Consider the following 5872-nt stretch of genomic DNA (forward strand, 5'->3'; position numbering starts at 1 on the left):
GTGGGAGTTACCCGATTTTGCAGGTGTTGTGTGTCTCAGTTCCCCTGGCTAGGAAAAGGGATCCTTTCCCCTTGTGCTTCCCAGGTGAGGCGATGCCTCGCCCTGCTTCAACTCTCGCTGGTCGGGCTGCAGCAGCTGACCAGCACCGATTGTCCAGCACTCCCTAGTGAGATGAACCCAGTACCTCATTTGAAAATGCAGAAATCACCGGTCTTCTGTGTCACTCGCGCTGGGAGTTGGAGACTGGAGATGTTCCTATTCGGCCATCTTGCCTGCAGCCTCCAATATGCTTCTTTCTAATTTTTATATGAGGATATTTCCTTTGTCATCACTAGGAATTATACCATTGTAGAATCCAAGAAAAGAGTGGTAGCAAACTGGTAAATAGAAAGAACAGTGTAACTCTGTGAGATGAATTCACACATCTTAAAGAACTTTCTCAGAAAGCTTCTTTCTAGTTTTTCTCTGAGGATATTTCCTTTTTCACCATTTTCCTCAATGCGCTTGTGAGCAGCCCTTTACAAATTCCACGAAAATAGTGTTAGCAAACTGCTCCATGAAAAGAAATGTGTAAGTCTGTGAGATGAAATAACACATCACAATGCAGATTCGCACAAAGCTTCTTTTTGGTTATATTCTGAGGATATTTAATTTGTCACCATAGGCTTCAATGAGCTCCTAAATATCCTATTGCAGATTCCACGAAAACCGTGTTGTCAAACTGCTCTATGAAAACAACAGTGTAACTTTATGACATTAATTCACAGAAAGCTTCTTTATCAGAAAGCTTCTTTCTAGTTTTTATCTGAGGATTTTTCCTTGGCTTCAATGTGCTCCCAAATATCCCTTTACAGGTTCCAAAAAACAGTATTAACAAAGTCCTCCATGAAAAGAAAGGTGTAACTCTATGAGACGAATTCACACATCACAAAGGAGATTCTCAGAAATCTTCTTTTTGGTTTTTATCTGAGGATATTTCCTTTGTCATCATGGACTTCAATGCAATCAAAAATATCCCTTCTTGCATTCCCCCAAAACAGTGCTACCAAACAGATCCATGAAAAGAATTGTGCAACTCTGTGAGATGAATTAACACTTCAAAAAGCAGTTTCTCAATATGCTTCTTTCAGGTTTTTATATGAGGATATTTCCTTTCTCACCATAAGCTTCAATGCACTAGGAAATATCCCATTGTAGAATCCAAGAAAAGAGTGTTAACACACTGGTATATGAAAAGAACAGTGTAACTCTGTGAGATGAATTCACACGTCACCAAGCTGTTTCTCAGAAAGCTTCCTTCTAGTTTGCACATGAGGATATTTCTGTATTCACCACAGACCTCAGAGCACTGAGAAATATCCCTTTGCAGATTCCATGAAAACAGTGTTTGCAAGCTGCTCCATGAATAGAAAGGTGTGACTCACTGAGATGAATTGACACATCACAAAGAACTTTCCTAGAAAACTTCTTTCTAGTTTTTGTCTGAGGATATTTCTTTTGTCACCATAGGCTTCAAGGCGATTCAAAATATCCTTTCTCAGATTCCCCAAAAACACTGCTACCAAACTGATCCATGAAAAGGATAGTGTAACTCTGTCAGGTGAATTCACACATCACAAAGAAGTTTCTCAGAAAGATTCTTTCTCCTTCTATTTTGAGGATATTTCCCTTTTCACCATAGGTCTCAATGCACTCCAATACATCCCTTTGCAGATTCCATGAAAATAATGTTAGCAAACGGCTCAATGAAAAGAACGATGTTACTCTGTAAGATGAATTCACACATCACAAAAAGTTTCTCTGAAAGCTTCTTTCTAGTTTCAATCTGAGGATATTTCTTTTGTCACCATAGGCTTCAATGTGATCCAAAATACCCCTTCTCAGATTCCCCAAAAGCAGTGGTACCAGACTGCTCCATGAAAAGAATCGTGTAACTCTGTGAGATGAACTAACCCATCACAAAGCAGTTTCTCAGAAAGCATCATTCTAGTTTTTATATGAGGATATTTCCTTTTCCACCATAGGCTTCAATGCGCTACAAAATATCCATTCTAAGACACCAGAAAAAACAGTAATGCCAAAGTGTTCCCTCAAGAGAAACGTTTAGCGCTATTAGATGAATGTGCACATCACAAAGGAGTTTCTCCAAAATCTTCTCTCCTGCTTTTACCTGAAGAATTTTCTTTTTCTACCTTAGGCCTCTATGCAGTCTCAAATATCCCTCTGCAGATTCCACAACAGTGCTAACAAATTGCTCCATGAAAAGAATTATGTAGCGCTGTGAGATAAATTGACCTATCACAAAGTAGTTTCTCAGGAAGCTTCTTTCCAGTTTAAATTTGAGGATATTTCCTTTTTCACCATAGACTTCAATGTACTCCCAAATAACTATTCTCAGCTACCACAAAAACAGTGATGATGAACTACTCAATCAGCAAAAAGGTTAAATTCTATGAGAAGAATACACACATCACAAAATCGTTTCTCAAAGAGCTTCTCTCCAGTTTTTATCTGAAGATACTTGCTTTTTCACTGTAGGCCTCTAAGAGCTCCAGAAAATCCCTTTGCAGTTTCCTCAAAAAGATTGCTACTAAACTGCTCAATAAAAACAAAGGTGTAACTCTGTGAGATGAATTCACCCATCAAAAAGCAGTCTCTCTAACTCAGTGAGCAGAATTAACACATCACAAAGAGGTTTCTGAGAAAACCTCTTTCTGGTTTTTATATGAGGATATTTCCTTTGTCATCACAAGCTTCAATGCGCTGCAAAATATCCCATTGCAGATTCCAAGAAAACAGTGTTAGCAAACTGCTCTATGAAAAGAACAGTGTAACTCTGTGAGATCAATTCACACATCACAAAGCAGTTTCTCAGAAATCCTTTTTCTAGTTTTTATCTGAGGATATTTCCTTTGTCACCATAGGCTTCAAAGGGATCCCAAATATCCCCTTTGCAGATTTCACAAAAACAGTGTTAGCTAACTGCTCCATGAAAAGAAAGGTGTAAATCTGTGAGATGAATTCACAAAGCAGTTTCTCAAAAGCTTCATTTTGGTTTTTGTCTGAGGATATTTCCATTGTCACCATATGCTTCAAAGCGTGCCCAAATATCCTATTGCAGGTTTCACAAAAACAGGGTTAACAAACTGTCCAAAGAAAAGAATCGTGTAACTATTTGTGATGAATTCACACATCACAAAAAGTTTCTCAGAAAGCTTCTTTCTACCTTTTTTCTGGGGATATTTCCTTAGTCACCATAGGCTTCAATGCGATCCAAAATATCCCTTCTCAGATTCCCCAAAAACAGGGCTACCAAACTGCTCCATGAAAAGAATGGTGTAACTCTGTGACATGAATTCACACATCACAAAGTTGTTTCTCAGAAAGCTTCTTGCTAGTTTTTTTCTGAGGATATTTCCTTTTCATCATATTTTTCAATGGGTTCTGGAATATCTCATCACACATTCCATGAAAAAAGTGTTAGTAAACTTCTCAATGAAAAGAACAGTGTAACTCTGTGAGATGAATTCACACATCATGAAGAAGTTTCTCAGAATGATTCTTTCAAGATTTTATCTGAGGATTTTTTTTATAATCATATTCTTCAATGCGATCCAAATTAACCCCTCTCATATTCCCCAAAAACAGTGTTACCAAACTTCTGCATGAAAAGAATCGTGTAACTCTGAGAGATGAATTAACAAATCACAAAGCAGTTTCTCAGTAACTTTTGTAGTTTTTGTCTGAGGATATTTCCTTTTTCACATTTAGCCTCAATGTGCTAACTAATATCCCTTTGCAGATTTCAGGAAAATAGTGTTAGCAAACTGCCCCATGAAAATAAAGGTATAAACCTATGAGATGAATTCACACATCACAAAGCAGTTTCACAGAAAGCTTCTTTTTGTTTTTAGCTGAGGATATTTCCTTTGCCACTATAGGCTTCAATGCACTTCCAAATATCCTATTGCAGATTCCTCAAAAACAGTGTTATCAAACTGCTCAATGAAAAGAACAGCATAGCACTGTAAGATGAATTCACACATCACAAATCTGTTTCTCAGAAAGCTTCTGTCTAATTTTTATCAGGATATTTCCTTTCTCACTATAGGCCTCAAGATGCTCTGGAATATCCCTTTGCAGATTTCATGAAAACAGTGATAGCAAACTGCTCCATGAAAAGAAAAGTGTAAATCTGTGAGATGAATCTACACATCACAAAGCGATTTCTCAGAATGCTTCTTTCTAATTCTTATCTGAGTTTTTCCTTTGTCACTGTAGACTTCATTGTGATCCAAAATATCCCTTCTCAGATTCCCCCAAAATAGTGCTACCAAACTGCTCCATGAAAAGAAACATGTAACTCTGTGAGATGAATTCACAAATCACAAAGCAGTTTCTCAGAAAGATTCTTACTAGTTTTCATCTGAGGATATTTCCTTTGTCACCATAAGCTTCAATGCGCTCCAAAATATACCATTGCAGATTCCAACGAAACAGTTTTAGCAAACTGCTCAATGAAAAGAACAGTGTAACTCTGTGAGATGAATTCACAAATCAAGAAGCAGTTTCTCAGAGCGCTTCTTTTTGGTGTTTATTTGAGGATATTTCCTTTTACATTACTATCCTGAATGCTCTCCAAAATATCCCTTTGCAGATTCCGTGGAAAGAGTGTTAGCAAACTTCAGCATGAAAAGAATGGTGTAACTCTGTGAGTTGAATTCAAACATCACAAAGAACTTTCTCAGAAAGTTTCTATCTAATTTTATCTGAGGTTATTGCCTTTGTCACCCTAGGTTTCAATGCTATCCAAAATATCCCTTCTCAAATTAAACAAAAACAGTGTTACCAAGCTGATCCATGAAAAGAGCCCTGTAACTCTGTGAGACAAATTAACACAGTATGAAGCAGTTTCTGAGAGAGCTTCCTTCTAGTTTTTATATGAGGTTATTTCCTTTGTTACTATAACATTCAATGTGCTCTGAAATTTCCCATTACAGATTCCAAGAAAACAATGCTAGAAAACTGCTCAATGAAAAGAACAGTGTAACTCTGTGAGATGAATTCTCACATGACAAAGCACTTTCTCATAAAGCTTCTCTCTGGTTTTAATCAGAGGATATTTCCTTTCTCACGATAGGCCTCAATGCACTCCAAAATGTCCCTTTGCAGACTCTACGAAAACAGTGTTAGCAAACTGCTCCATGAATAGAAAGGTGTAATTCTGTGAGATGAATTCACAAACCACCAAGCAGTTTCTCAGAAAGTTTTCCTCTAGTTTTTGTCTGACGATATTTCCTTTGTCACCATCAGCCTCAATGCGCTCCAAAATATCCCATTCCAGATTCCAAGAAAACAGTGTTAGCAAACTAGTCAATGAAAAGAACAGTGTAACTCTGTGAGGTGAATTCACAGAGCACGAAGAACTTTCTTAGAAAGCTTCTTTCTAGTTTTTATCTGAGGATATTTCCTTTGTCACCATAGGCATCAATGTGATCGAAAATATCCCTTCTCAGATACCCCAGAAACAGTTGCTATCAAACTGATTCACAAATAGAATCATGTAACTCTGTGAGACAAATTCAAAAATCACAAAGTGATTTCTCAGACTGTTTCTTTCTCGTATTTGTCTGAGGATATTTACTTTTTCACAATAAGTTTCAATGCATTCCAAAATATCCCATTGCAGATTCCGAGTAAACAGTGTTAGCAAACAACACAATGAAAAGAACAGTGTAACTCTGTGTGATGAATTGACACATCAGAAAGCAGTTTCTCAGAAAGTTTCCTTTTGGTTTTTATCTGAGGATATTTCCTTTGTCACCATAGGCTTCAAAGTGCTCCCAAACATCCTATTGCAGATTCCATGACA

Source organism: Mandrillus leucophaeus, unplaced genomic scaffold (genome assembly GCF_000951045.1).
Source record: "Mandrillus leucophaeus isolate KB7577 unplaced genomic scaffold, Mleu.le_1.0 Scaffold982, whole genome shotgun sequence".
Classification (NCBI taxonomy): domain Eukaryota; kingdom Metazoa; phylum Chordata; class Mammalia; order Primates; family Cercopithecidae; genus Mandrillus; species Mandrillus leucophaeus.